We start from the raw sequence: 15,119 nt of genomic DNA on the forward strand, positions 1-15,119 counted from the left end.
GACGTTTGCCTTGCACACTAAACAATAACATACTTGCCTATATCCACAAACATCTATATACATAAACCATTTCAGTGAACTTACATATACCCATATATTTTTTCAGATGCAAGTGAAGAATCATCATCCCCTATCATAACAGTTCCATGTCAAAGGCTGCAAACTGGATGGCACTCAAAAAACATGCAGTATATTCACATCATGGTCATGCCAACTAATATCTATGAAAATATCATTCATGAAGCCTCTGTGAGGCTTTCACATAAATTCAGAGTGGATTATTATATCGATATCCATATTTTAACTCAAACACAGCAGAATTAAACTGGTAAACTTCTGGGCATGGCAATCCTTGGGAAACATTGGTATAAAAACTTCTTCAGTAAGAAGGGAAAGCTTCTGGGGAGAAGAAAAAGGATGAACAGTCAGGGTCGTCAGTTTTGCTTACAAGGAAAGTGGTCGCCATAACAAACACAAACAAATAAGGAAATGGAAAAGTGAAAGCCGCTCATGTTTGACACTTAGATAAACTTCAAGAATGAAGTAAACAGATATCCTGTAATTCGTATTTCACATTGATTTTTACTCGTTTTTTTCAGGGCTGGCATATAGTCTTTGACAAAGAATATTATCTTTCAGTATATACATAAGCTTACACCTACTGGAGAGCAATAAGCCTTCTGCACAATTTTTACTTTCAGAATGAGCAATTTTTGTCCCCATGCTTACTGTACATTTAAACCAAAATCAGTCATTTTTCCTAACAAGTGTACACCGTACATGTACAGAGCTGTATGAAAGCAGAGCACATCATAATTATGCAGTTCAGTAGGAGTGTGCAGTGAGAAGGGTTTCAAGTTCAGCTAGGATGCACAAAGCACCAGTGCACGGTGCAGGAGGCGTGTACACAGCAAGTGTGGTTGCAAGACTAGTGAGGGGTCGGGAGTGGGTCTTTATATGACACTTGGCCAGCTGTTGACGGTTAGTTAAGGCTGACTTCCTGTGCCACCTTCTGCTGAGTCATATCTGCTTACATAAAACATACATACATACACATATGACATGTTGATTAGGATGTTTAGTAAGCACATGGGAGAGATGCTGTACATACCAGAAACGGATGAATGACACACACAAAGAGAGAAACACACCAACATCATAATACAAATGATAATGCTAACACGCAAAGTCCATGGATGGGAAGTCATGTAAGTCTGGAGACAACTGGAAAGATCTAACTATGAGGTGCCGTAATTGGGCCGCGTAACACTTGCATTAATGATACCTTTGTGAATAAGATTAATCATTTAAAATAAATTACGCACGAATGTAATCCCACGGATGAGTTTTGCAAATAATCTTTTATGATCTTAACTCCATGCATTTCTGTTTCATCCCTCCATTAACTCGCTCCATCTCCTTTCTTTTTTCTCTTTTTTTACGTTGGAGGATCCAGTCATGGACAATAGTTCACACCAAAGTCCGGACTATACTGAGGATTATGAAAGGAAAAGAAGAGACAGGGAAATGTATTTCCGAATTTTGCAGGAAGTGAAAAATCTGTGTTTTAAAATGTGCCAGGTTACAATTATTGAGAAAGTAAAGAAAGCTAGAGTTCTAAAGTTTCGACGTGAACGGAAAGAAACAGTTATCAAAACGGCCCACCCCTGAGTTGCCAACGGCCACACCTTGCTTAGTATTGCGTGGTCTAACTAGTGGTGTGGTCGCACAAGCAGCCAGCTCTCGGGAGCAATCACCAAAGACTTTACCATGGGACACACTGTCGTAGCTGGGTGTCTTCATCACCCTGCGAAAATGTTGTCTACTCAAATAATATTTGATTATAGTTGTTAAGACGCCGTGGGAGCGTCGAGAGCAGTGGCGTATCTAGGGGAAATATCGCCTATGGCTTGATTAGAAATGTGCATACAGTGGATGTATACAAAAATATGTACAGTGTAATCATAAACTGTTAAAAAGTTAGGTCAAACTTAAATCTATATAAACTCTTAGAGATTTAAAGACTTATTTGATCAAAATTGTAACGTCGAAGCAGTAATGCAACTGATAGTAGGTAAATATTACTATAAAGTAGGTGAGTTTCTTTTTTATCTCACAACCCCAAACTGTTAAAATCGGGTAGCATATGTCAAAAAACAAACCTGTTGAGTGGCGCTCCCCTTCAAGTGGCGCCCAGGGAACCTGCCATACCCTGGATATGCCACTGGTCGAGAGTGAAGCGTGGGGCTGCCGTGAGCACGGTACACCAGCGTTATATCACAACTCATAATCTATCGCTGATCATATTGCACTTCGTGGTACTTCCAGCGCGTTGGATGATCGCTATCCCTTGCCTTTCAATTATAGATGAATGCTTCTTTGAAATGATTATACGTAGTGGAACTAAATATAGTTATTTCGTTTGTACCGAGTGCCCGACATTTGCGCCTAAGCCTTTCCACAAAACATATATACCAGATTGCTACAATAAGATTATATTTCTTATATTGGTCAATGCTACTTTTCCCTTCATATATCATGATATTACGCATGCAGAGTTTGGTTTTTTTTTTTATATTTCATTTGATGCATCTTTTATCTGCCTGTTTTCATTATCTACTGACACTGAACACCACCATCTCTACGTATCTCTTGTCTTGTGTTTTCTCTCTCGCAGCCAGTCGCCCCCGAGAGAGAGAGAGAGAGAGAGAGAGAGAGAGAGAGAGAGAGAGAGAGAGAGAGAGAGAGAGAGAGAGAGAGAGTATTCTGAACTGGGTATGATCGATCTATCAGACCCACATGACGAGGCAGGCTTTCGAACGAAATAGACAGTCAACACAGTATGATAATAAGCATAGCCACCCACCTCTCTATGTGATGGGCTATGCACGCAGAATCACAGTCAATTATACACAAGGTCGGTGAGTGAGAGCAAATGAGCAAGATTGTCACCAGTACAAACCTTCGATGTCAGAGAAAGTTAATACTATTGTCCTAGCGACTGCCAGCTTCTCCAGCAGTTGGAAAATGAAAGGTTTAAAAATTTTCTATCAGTTGTGCAATAAATATTTTTTTAATGAGTAAGAAATAAAGCATATATATATATATATATATATATATATATATATATATGTATATATATATATTATATCACTAGAATTTCATTGTAATGAGAGGGCATTTTCACTTAATTTAATACTGCTGTTCTTGGGCAAATAGTACCGAGAAACAAATTATGAGTTCTAGCCACAGTAACTTGAAATAATTATAATAGGTTCCCTCAATAGTATTCGGGAAGATAGAAAACGCATCACAAGAAAGATGCTATCTCGCACTTACCACCAAGTGGAAAACGTGATATAAAAACCGTAGAGAAATAGCATACAAAACAACGAATCTATCTGGAATCCTACGAGCCGGGGCTGACGTGCACACTGCACACCGATTTAAATGAAATGCCAAACATTGCTTGTGGCACTTGGCGGCAATATCTGTGAGAGGTCAGGTAATGCTGGACAGACAAATGAGAAAACGTATTTATGGTGTACGACTTCTATTTCTGTATTACAAGTTCAGAGGTTTATGTTCATTGGGCCTCGTATCTGAACGATATATATATATATATATATATATATATATATATATATATATATATATATATATATATATATATATATATATATATTTAATGCAGTCCCCTTAAAAGCAGCAAGAAAAAAAGGAAAGCAAAGGTTCTCTCCCCACCCTTAAGCAACGCGCCGGATGTAAAACCGGTAGAAAAAACACCTTGCAGGATTAAGAGTAAGGATAAACTAGAGTTCCAGCTTCTCGACTCAAGATGCCTGTTTTATTCCTGATGCTGAAGAATAATACAATATATCTTACTCACTCGGTTCTCTCTCGGGTAGCTATCTGCTTGGATGAGGAATATAAGAGGAATTCCAGAATACCCTGGATGTAATTGTCCAAAACATGTTTGGAAAATCACATGTTTACCAAATGGCGTCCTAGCTTCGTCTCTTCGATGTATATCAACTGACTGTTATATTTCTCTCTTGTGTTTCCCCTGATGATGTGATTATTACACGAAAGTGCACTTGGGAACTATTCGTGTTTCATTTTCCCCGTGGACTCATAGGAATATATTATTATATATTATTATACTTTGTCGCTGTCTCCCGCGTTTGCGAGGCAGCGCAAGGAAACAGACGAAAGAAATGCCCCCCCCCCCCATACACATGTATATACATACTTCCACACACGCAAATATACATACCTACACAGCTTTCCATGGTTTACCCCAGACGCTTCACATATATATATATATATATATATATATATATATATATATATATATATATATATATATATATATATATATATATATATATACTTTCCGTGAAAACTACAAACCACTTCAGAATATACTCAGACCAGAAAAGAAAACGAGAAAATGAAAATAAAAACCTTTCTCTTGTCCGGGATGCAGATCTCTTCATGGACTCCCTCCTGGTGTAATGTACTGGAGCCAAATAGAATCCCTGGCTTCCCATGATTGCCTGAGATAAAGAGTGTCCCTGTCCGGCCAACTGATGAACAACTGGAAAGATAAAACAATTACTGAGGTCATAAAAAAAATCGTAACTCCAAGGGTCACCTGTGGATGCAACAGGCGTAACCCTCACTATTCAGTGTAGAGAAGTGGGAAAACCCTCATCGCTGAACTAATACAGTTCATTTTTAGGATTGTTATGAGAGAGAAATGTAATTATGTGAAGGTGCTTCAGGGCACACCCACTTATAAGACTGTAAGGGTGTGGCTGGCGGGTAAGTGGATGTGGCTGGGTAGTGGATTGGGTGTGCTGGCTGGTGAAATGGGTAAGGCTGGCTGGTGGATTGGGTGTAGCTGGCTGGTGGAGTGGGTGTGGTTGGCGGGTGGAGTGGGTGTTGCCGGCATGGCATGGCTCCAGCAACACCACCAGCACTCAATAGTATCATTATAATCTGGAATTACAATCCAATTACGAGTATAGAAAATAACTCAACATCCACAGGAAATTGCCATTTCTCACTACAGGTTAGACGTTGGTGCCTTTCTCCTCGGGCGATGGTAACCAACCATAAAAACTTTCATCAGTTTATGTCTCAACCATCCCCATTTTCTATGAATGTCACGGAGAGGCGAGACTTCGGTATTATGACCTGTGAAGGAGCCCTCTTCATGGAAGAAGGTAGACATAACAACTGATAAACTGTTTGTAATTACGTGAGCAAAAAAGGATGATATCTCGAAGAAGATGAAGGATGTTATACCAACTCCTAGGCAGATGTTCTCTGTCAGGGATTACCTGTCGACTAGTATCCGTGCCTCCGAGTGTCCTGTCAAAAGATGGATTGAGGAAATGAAAACAAAAAAAATATCCACCACACAATATAAGAGCCATACATGATGTGAGAGCCTGTATGGTCTCAGAATTATCTTGAACACATGAAAAGGGTCTTCCAGGCTGTTTCGGTTGGTGCATCCATAAATGACGTTGCCTTAATGACCCTGGGACAAGACAGGCCAAAAGGAGAAAGTACTAACCAACCATTGATGTTGTAGCATTACACCGATGTATCACAAAAACTAGATTTTTTTTCCCGTACCTCAAAGCGATAACCTATGAAGTAATCTGTACAGGACTTTGTTTTTCTCAACGTGTATGAATAACACTGTCATTTGCTGGTCCAGTTAATGTGCTGACGCTGCTGGTACCCAACACTTCTGCCTCTCGTCTTCACCTCGACAGTTCTCATGTCAGTATATACATGTATAGACTCTTCTGGTGTGTTGGTAATCTTAGCAGCATAAAAAGAAAAAATCTTGCATCCTGAGATTAAGCCTCTTTTCACCTCGATCACACTAATGATTGGTGTGAAACAAAAATCAATCCAATTTTAGGATCATGGTCACCTTTCACTTCAGCACCCAGCAACTGGAAATTGAAAAATGATAAAATCTCTCGGTCAAAGATGTAGGACATACCAGGTTTCATCTTTAAGAATATCCTGTCCAGCCACCTCCACCGTACGAACTGTATCTACTGCGAGAGTTCTAACCTTCTTTGTCATCCATACAAGGGTGACATGTCAGATTATGGTACTTTGGGAAGTGAGACACAGAAAAATAGGCAGAACAAAAATGCTGCAAAGATATTGGTACTGTGCTAGACACAGAACGCACAGATAACGTACCAATATATAGCTGAAAACGGGTAATAGATGGAACCATACAGAGATGGGGTTTGTTTTGTGGTGTAGCTTTACCTTAATAGTAGCAACGACGATGGAGGGTGGCCACCTACAGCAGCTAGTGTGAGGGGTGGAGTGCCACCTGTGCCGAGCTGACCTCCACCAGTGTTGCACGAGGACAGTTACTTATTCCATTCCTCCTACTTTTTCTACCATTTCTACCTGGATAGGATACAAATGGCAAAGGAAATTGCCGACGAAATCTTGTGACAGTGTAGAGACAGGACGTGGTAATAAACGGGATATTGAAGAGGTTCTGGGAAAACCAGTCAAAGGTTAGGAATCATGGCTGCCTCAGGCACATCTTACGAAACATGGATATTTCTACTTTTTAAGTCACACACACACACACACACACACACACACACACACACACATATATATATATATATATATATATATATATATATATATATATATATATATATATATATATAATCTAATGTCACATCTAATGTGACATAAACCCCAAAGTCTACATATTTAATTTTTGCCTTAACCCCAACTGAAAAGTGCAGGGAGTTGACATACTACATGATTTTATGCTGTGTGAAAGGCACACACTATTGTCAAGATAGCCATGTAAATGTTGCGTTTTTTATAGGCTATCAACAGCAAATAAATATCTTGAGTTACTCGCGCAAGGTTTGCCAATATCCTTGTCTGGCTGGGTCCGTCACCATACAAGTCTGGCCTCAGGAAGCATTACATTAAATCTGTATATCTACGATATTTATAAGTTCTGCAGAAGGAGCTGCGAGATAAGAAACAGGGTAGGTCTATTTATTACTGACCAGGATCTTCATTTCTTTTTAGTATGTCATAATAAGCTTCATGGGGTGAACCTTGCATAGGAAAAAAAAAGCCAACCAGTAAGTTTTTGTGAAGAAATTGTCATAAAAACTCTAAATCAGGTGCATCATGCTGGTTCTTGCACGACCCTACACGGAACTAGCTATGCGGGAAAAGAAAAAAAATAATGATGGATTTCTAAATGGGAATCAGGTACCGGCTAAATGAATCTATTGAAGTAGCCCGAAATATTTAATGTTCACACTGACATGATAATAAATTTCAGTTAGACATGTCTGGGATTCAGTACAGCATTTATAGGACAACTTATGTATCAGGAATGTGTAAAGACCGTGCTGAAATTAAGTCAAGCTTCATACACCCAAAGAATAGTCTTTCATGAAATGGGGGTACCGAGCTAGGCTTGAATACGAGTCTTTAACAATAAGGATTTGTGTATCTGTGTGAGCTATCTAAAGTTGGACTACAGTTATGAGGCCAAGTGATAGACTATGATTTAAGTGCCTGATGTATTCAGGAAGACTAACGAGTCATTAAGTTCTATCTCGACCGCTAAATACAGCAGCTCGGAGGGTTTAGACCCGACACTAACACTGGTGTCGGCCGCTGTGCCCGACATGGGAATCATACTCACCTCTCAAGGTCAGTATCTTATACCTGCACAGAAAAGAAAAAGAAAAAGAGATACGTCTCTGGGGGGGAAAAAAAATCCACAAAAAACCAAGGATTGACAAAAAAAACAGACTGAGAAAAACTGGTTCTTGGTGAGGCGATGGCGTGTGCCTGGTGGACAGGCAGCGCTCTGCTCATACCACAGGAGTTTCTAAATTACACAAATTTATGCTGTTAACTTATAATGTTTTGAGGCGGTGGGTGGGGCTCACGGCCCCCTGCACGCCGGGGCATCTTCCACAAGACGACGCCTCCCACAGCATGATTAGAGACAAACTTCAAAGTTCCGCCTTTTAATCCTAGTTCCTGTCTCCCAAGTATCCCTCACATGTTAGTGCTTCCCTGGTACCTCAAATCCCTCCCACTAATGTGTCTCGTCATCCTGACCACCTGCCTCCCACTCAATCTTGAGAAAGATTTAGTAGTCATGTGGGGGTAGGGAGAGGGAAGTACGCCTTTGAGCTGGACCAGGATCTTAAGCTTTAATCTCACCATCAAGAAACTGACCATAAACTCGCGTTGTCTTGATGATGGAGGGTCTAAAACGATCAGTTATGGTGATTCCTCGGCTGTCATTGTTCATATCTTTCTCATGCTGCCAATTTTTCAGTCAGAACAAATTCTAACCTTTTGTAATGACTTATAGGAGCACACAAGGGTTGGGCTGTCTCTTGCTGTGTAATATTGCATCCGGTAGATAAATCAGCCAAGTGTAAAGTGGGGTATATCAGATAAAGATATCTCTCATAATTCAGATAGTTGGATGGACATAGTACATATATACTAAACATATACCAACATTGTAAGGGATATTCTTTGTATATTATCAATGTACTGATAAAAGTCTCAGGGCCATATCATACACTTAATGTATTAAAGACCGACAATATGTCAACAATGTACCGCGCAGGAGGCATATATTCAGATGTCGTACTGGACACTTACCCGACCTACCTCACTCCGTCTCCATGGATAGCATTTTAACGTCTGAATAACCCCACGTTTCTCCCGGCTAGGGGTCCCAAGGGACGATTTCAATGCAGAGAGCCTTTGCCTGAATCGCCTGGTAATGTCGGCCGGGTTTTAATGTATTAACTATGGCGGGCGGGAGGGAAGGAGGCTTTGTCATCCTCCTCCGCATTTACTCCCACTAAAATATTACGTTTGTATAACTCAATGGCCCGTGTGTGTGAGAGAAAGAGTGTGTGTGCGCACGTGTGTGTGTGTGTGTGTGTGTGTGTGTGTGTGTTCCTTTCCTGGCTGTATATATCTTGCAACTCCTGCCTTGTGTAGGAGGGACTGGTATGTAGGTTGTGGCTACATGTTATCAATACGACATCTGGGATCAATATGAGCCACACCGTTGTAAACCCGATCATATCTTAGATGTTATTCTCTCTACTGAGGCACACAGGGGAAGGCCAGGCAAACCAGTCCTTAACCCCTCGAGCAAGACTGCATGACCCGCGGGTAAGAAGGCCCAAAGGTGGTGCTGAAGGGAAGAACGAGGAGGTAAGATGGTGAGCAGTGCCACACTTGTCGTCACGTGACACACACTAGATTTACCAGTTTTTTTTGATGACCAATGGGGTGTTATCATCGTCGAGTGACCAATGGCGTGACGGTATGACCGTTGAATGACCAGCGACGTAAGCGTTACCAAGCCCTCAACAACACCATCCACAGACGCCCAAGCCAACACCAGCAGCGCCGCCACAAGGATCCGTGGAGATAAGGGGAACTGGCGAGGTGATATCCGGGAGGTGTTTTTGCACTGATGTAATTTCCCTTTTGCCAGTGAACTCAACAGGTATTTCTTAAAAAGGGTAACAGGAGACTTAAGGTGTATTAGGTGACAGATAGTACGAGGTGATGCAAGGGGAACCAAGTGAAGCAACTACCACTAGGTGATACCAAGGATAACATACATTTGCATATACACGATGTCTGTTCGTGTGTGTATATATACATATCCATATGCAATTTCTAGGGATTTTCTTATGCGTCCTTTTATCATGTATTAGGTAAACTCCCTGGATTTTCTTTCACGAACGTTTGAATCTAGCCAAGACCATATTCGGTTGAATTTAGGTAACGTTTGGTTATGTAGTATGTAAGCATGCGTCGATCACGCTACTCGTCGCCCTTAGCGACTGGTCTAGTGTCAAACGGAACAATTTGCGCTTTGTAGAAAACTTGTTGATGAACAGGATTTGCCTTGTACTACAATGTTTCAATTACTCTTCGTTCTAGATTAACAGACTCAAAAAAATAATCAATCTTTACAGGAAAGAAATAGTTTTCACGTCAAGTGGCAAGAGAAAGGCTACAGAATATTCCCAAAAAGGGCATTCCGTTCTAGAGTGAGTCAGTGTGGCGAGGGAAATCATAGTATCAGACTATGGCAGGGGAGTCCGCCTGTGATGTTGGTGATTGGTGTGAAGGTCTGGTGTGTAGGTTCACTATACTGTGCCCTCAAAGGCCCCCGAAATTATAGCAATATGTGTAAGCACAATCGGCAGTGAACTACGATTAACTACAAGTTTCTTTTTCTTACGGTTGACTTAATCTGAGATAAACCGTTTATGTTTAGGTGTTGACAGTACGCGAGCGTGGATAAAATCATGCGAACTAAAGGAATCCTACACGACCTAGGGACTTCATAGGATGTGTAGTCCTTGCCATGGCAACATAAACTTATGAACCCTCGCAGACAACAGACTGTACAAATAGCTGTATCAACGAATACATGACAGTCAGAGCCGGAGGTATTGAGATATTCGGAAAACTATTTCTCCTAATCAGCAATTATGATAATTGATAAATGTTCCTCTTGCCTACAGTTAAATGAAAAGATTCAAGTTAATTAGTTTATTCTCTGCAAGTGATGAATTAACAAAGCAAGCCAACTACATCTCTAGTTCATCATTTTCACCAGAAATCATTTCAGTCAGCTGGAGCTCAAATAGATTAATGAAAAAAATCTGTACTTTTTTTTTATTTTTTTCTAGGAAATTTTGTGCCACTCACAGTAAATCTTCCTGGAATTTCGACACGTGACCATCTGGTCCTCAGCAGCGCTACAGGAGAGAGTACAGTGTGATATGGTACAGAGGAATGAGCCTAACCTGTAACCTCTCATATTTCTAATCTGTCATGAAATCGGACCATTCAAAAAGGTGTGGGGATGGCATAACAACCAGCTGCTGACGCTGGGAGAAGACAACCCAGCTATAATGTGTGGGAAGAACCAATGATCTGCATTAAAGCGGATGGCTGCTGTGAAGACGTCCACCAACCCAAAGACTAGTAGAGTCGTCTGCGCGACCCGGATCTCATCTTTTGGACCTGCAGGACGAGGCAGGGCAGACTGAGACACAGAGAGAAGCATCATCCTAGAATGAAAATCTACCGATGGTCGACCACCGAGGACTATAGTGTGTAGTGGTGGCATATAGATACACGTCATCCTCGTCGACAGAGTGATGCAAGGGTGATCATCATGACCGCTAGACGAGTTCAGATCTAGTCTAAGACTTGATAAGATATTACTGTCCACTTTCAAGATAAATAGGAGGGTAAGAAAAGCCGAGAGAAAGAGAGAGACAGACAGACGTGGGGTCGCAATTCGGGAGAGTGCGGAGAGAGTATGAGATAAAAGACAGTACAGAGATGGGGGATAAGCAATGGTATGGCGAGGGATTTGAAAGTTAGGATGTTGACGGGGAGGTGAGCGAGGTAGTGGAGAGGTGTAGCTGTTGGTCGGCAGATGGGGAAAGTGATGGTGTACCTGATGATTCGACCACAACACAGGCTTCAGAGTAAACAGTGTCTGGGAGGAGTGTGACGGAGGGCGTGATAGAAAACAGTGAAGCTCTGGGTGAGAAACAGGATGAGTGTCAGGAAAAGAAGTATTTCTATTTAGTATTTATGGTTTCAGAAAAGGCATTTGATAGCATCAATAGCAAAGGACTTTGTTTGGTAGGTCGAACTCTCTTCGGAAAGACTCCTAAATGCTTTGAATTTACGTACATATATATATATATATATATATATATATATATATATATATATATATATATATATATATATATATATATGTATATACACACACACCACAATTACATTCATTTCATCATATCTGCTTTCTTATATGTCCCATCTGTTGATTAATCGCCATCAATGAGAGGATGTGAAAAGCTTAAATCACAGATGAAGCAAACATTGACTGTCAGTCTTCCTCACAAACGTGATAAGTAAAAAGACGGTACACTGTACACCTGGCACAATGAACCCCTTGTGCACGACGGTACGACCTTTGAATACGATGTACGACCCTTGGGTATGGTCGCCATGGTACCGATGGCTCGTACCGTCGCCCTTAAGGGTTAATGAAAGTGCTACCTGAAAAAATACTAGCTTCAGTACTGGGAAAAGTAATGTAATGAACACACACACACAAGCGCGCTCAAAAATTCACACACACACACACACACACACACACACACACACACACACATACACACATATATATATATGATTTCGCTGAAGTAATATCCCGCTAGCGCTCTGAACTCGGGAAGAACATCACAGATGTTAAAGAATATACTTTCGCCCGAGTGTACAAGAGGAAAGAATTACTTTAAATCTAAGACGAACTAAGTGATTCTCATCATGGTCGAGAGGACGAAGTAAAGACACGTGTCTCTGGTCTACAGAAGCCGCACGGGGTCTACAGTGGAGCAGAAACACGTGGTTTTATAACTGGTATACTTATACGGTATCTATAAAGTATACACAATCCCATGTGTAAGGACATGTGTCAGGAGGACACGTGTTACACATCCGGGAAGGACACGTGCTGAAGCTGTTCTGAATATATATGATGTAAATGCATCAACAGAGACACATGGGTGTATATGTATGAGAGATACATGTGTGGACATACTGAGGGAACACAGGCAACACAGATGCGGACACAGTGAGGGGGACAGATGCAACACAGATGCGGACACAGTGAGGGGACAGATGCAACACAGATGCGGACACAGTGAGGGGACAGATGCAACGCGGTACAGATTTAGAATTTGATCATCGGCCGCTGGAGGTGATGGCCGCTCACAGAGGGATTAGCCAACACCAGGCACAAGAGGCAGGGCAGGGGAGCACTCACGCCCCAGGACGAACCCCCACAGAGATCCTGGAACCCCCACACAGACCCCAGAACAAACCTCCACACAGACCCCCAAACACAACCTAACACAGACCCTTAAATCAAACCCCCACACAGACCCCAGAACAAACTCCCAAAGATTAGTATCCACCTGACTTGGGAATGGTCGTTGGTGTATATGGCAACAGTACCCCCTAACTGTATACATGGCAAGTATACTCGACAATGTGTCTATTGCCACTGTAACTCAAGACAGTATTACAGAGGGCGGTATATGTAACCCCGTAATTCCCAATACCGTTCGACCCCTGCGTATGACGGTGTGTTCCGCCTAAAGACAAAATCTCGCCGTAGGTACTCGTAAGTAGACAGTAATTGGTAACACTTTGTGCTTCCTAGGGCTGCCCTGAGAGCTAGGTGCCCGTGACACACCACTACCCATGCCACCCCACCCCACACATGAGGACGACCCTGGATATGATAATCAGTAGAATGCGGAAGCCTCCGGACTAGTCACGCCACCAGTTACAACATCAATGGCTTTCCAAAGTAATTGTATATGATCGCCTTCGTGAGAAAAGTTTCTCTATAACGGCCAAATATTTGGTCAGAAATTGATTCCTGATTTATACTCCTGCTTACTGTCTACGGTTGAGGATGGCCAAGCTTGGTGGCACTGGGGATAAATTTCGTTCGATGACCGTACGTTCATTTCGGGTTCTGAAATGTTGAACGCTTGAGTGACAAGTTGTTTGCATCTCACGTCTAGTCAAATATCAGCCTAGGTATTAACGTAGAGTCAATAACGCAGAGTCAAATACAGGCCTAGGAATCGTATTGTCATCCTCGAGAGGTCAAGTATCACACCTTGTCATCTTACAGGAAAATTACAGTGGTAGATCGTTACTTATATAAAAACAGAGGGATCTGTCAGTGCTGGGGTAGGCTACAGGGACCACTAGCATGTCACCGCCATACCAACCTTCCTCCTCCTGTACTAGTACTGTTACCATTGATATTCAAATCCGGGTTTGAAATTGAATACCCATTTTTGTTCTTACCAAAATGCTTACCTTAGATATGCGTGTCAAATTGTTGTACCTCACGCCGCTCACCCACAACACACTGTAAGTCACAAGGCAGAACACATGATGAGGTAGCCATGATGCTCAAAACATTTGAATTTCCACGCCAGGGTGTGAGTGTGGGTGGTTACCGCCTGGAACGAAATGAGGAAAAAAGTTGTTAGCTAAGGTGATCCAACTTGCCGTGTGTTGCTGTAAACTAATATTTGTATTTACATAAGTTTACCATCATATTTGTCGCTTATGACCTGCCATGAATAATGTTCCGTCTTATGTAGATAGGTTTTTTTTCTGATATTATTGTTTTGTTCTAATCTTTATCAAAATCTGCTTTACTGTGATGCTCATATAGGTCGAGATAGTCATTTGAAATAATAGTGCTCATGAATCTTATAATAGCTTCCAGAACAACTTGAATATAAACGTACAATTCAATAGCATTTCGGAATCTAAGAATGTTGATTCTGGCGCGCTGCTGCAAAAATGGTTCCTGGTATGTCGTAGGAAATGAGAATGTACGTCGTAGCAGTTTTATGACAAACATCACAGGAAACGAACTTACAGCCACAGGATGTTGAACGAAGTTGTACACTGTGAAACGGGAGTCCAGCTGTACCCAACAGAACGAAGAAACATACAGGACGGACAGAGAGCCTTAGGTCGATCCAAAGGAACAAGACACCACACAATTGTTCATGTTGGACAGGGAGATGAAACACGATAGAAATATATCCCTTCCCACAGGAAGTGACTTGAGGCATAAGAAATAACCTTTTGAGCATATGCGAGTAGAGAGAGAGGAAGAGTAATGATATACTGATGAAAAGGAAGAATGAGAGAGGAAGGTCATTTCCATGTAGTCCCGCCAGAGTGAGCCACATCTACTATACTCTACATCAAGCTTCTACAAAGCCCTATGCTTTGTCTTGCTATAGAATCCAAGGATAGAATTTCAAGCAACTGACTCTTGCCGGGTGACTTGACACCATTGATCAGCAATATGTCAGACATGATTCTAGGTTTGGTCAAGTCCATTTGTTTTTTATCCAATACCAATTTCATTTCAAGGCTGCCACATGACT

This window comes from Panulirus ornatus, chromosome 68 (genome assembly GCF_036320965.1).
Source record: "Panulirus ornatus isolate Po-2019 chromosome 68, ASM3632096v1, whole genome shotgun sequence".
Taxonomy (NCBI): domain Eukaryota; kingdom Metazoa; phylum Arthropoda; class Malacostraca; order Decapoda; family Palinuridae; genus Panulirus; species Panulirus ornatus.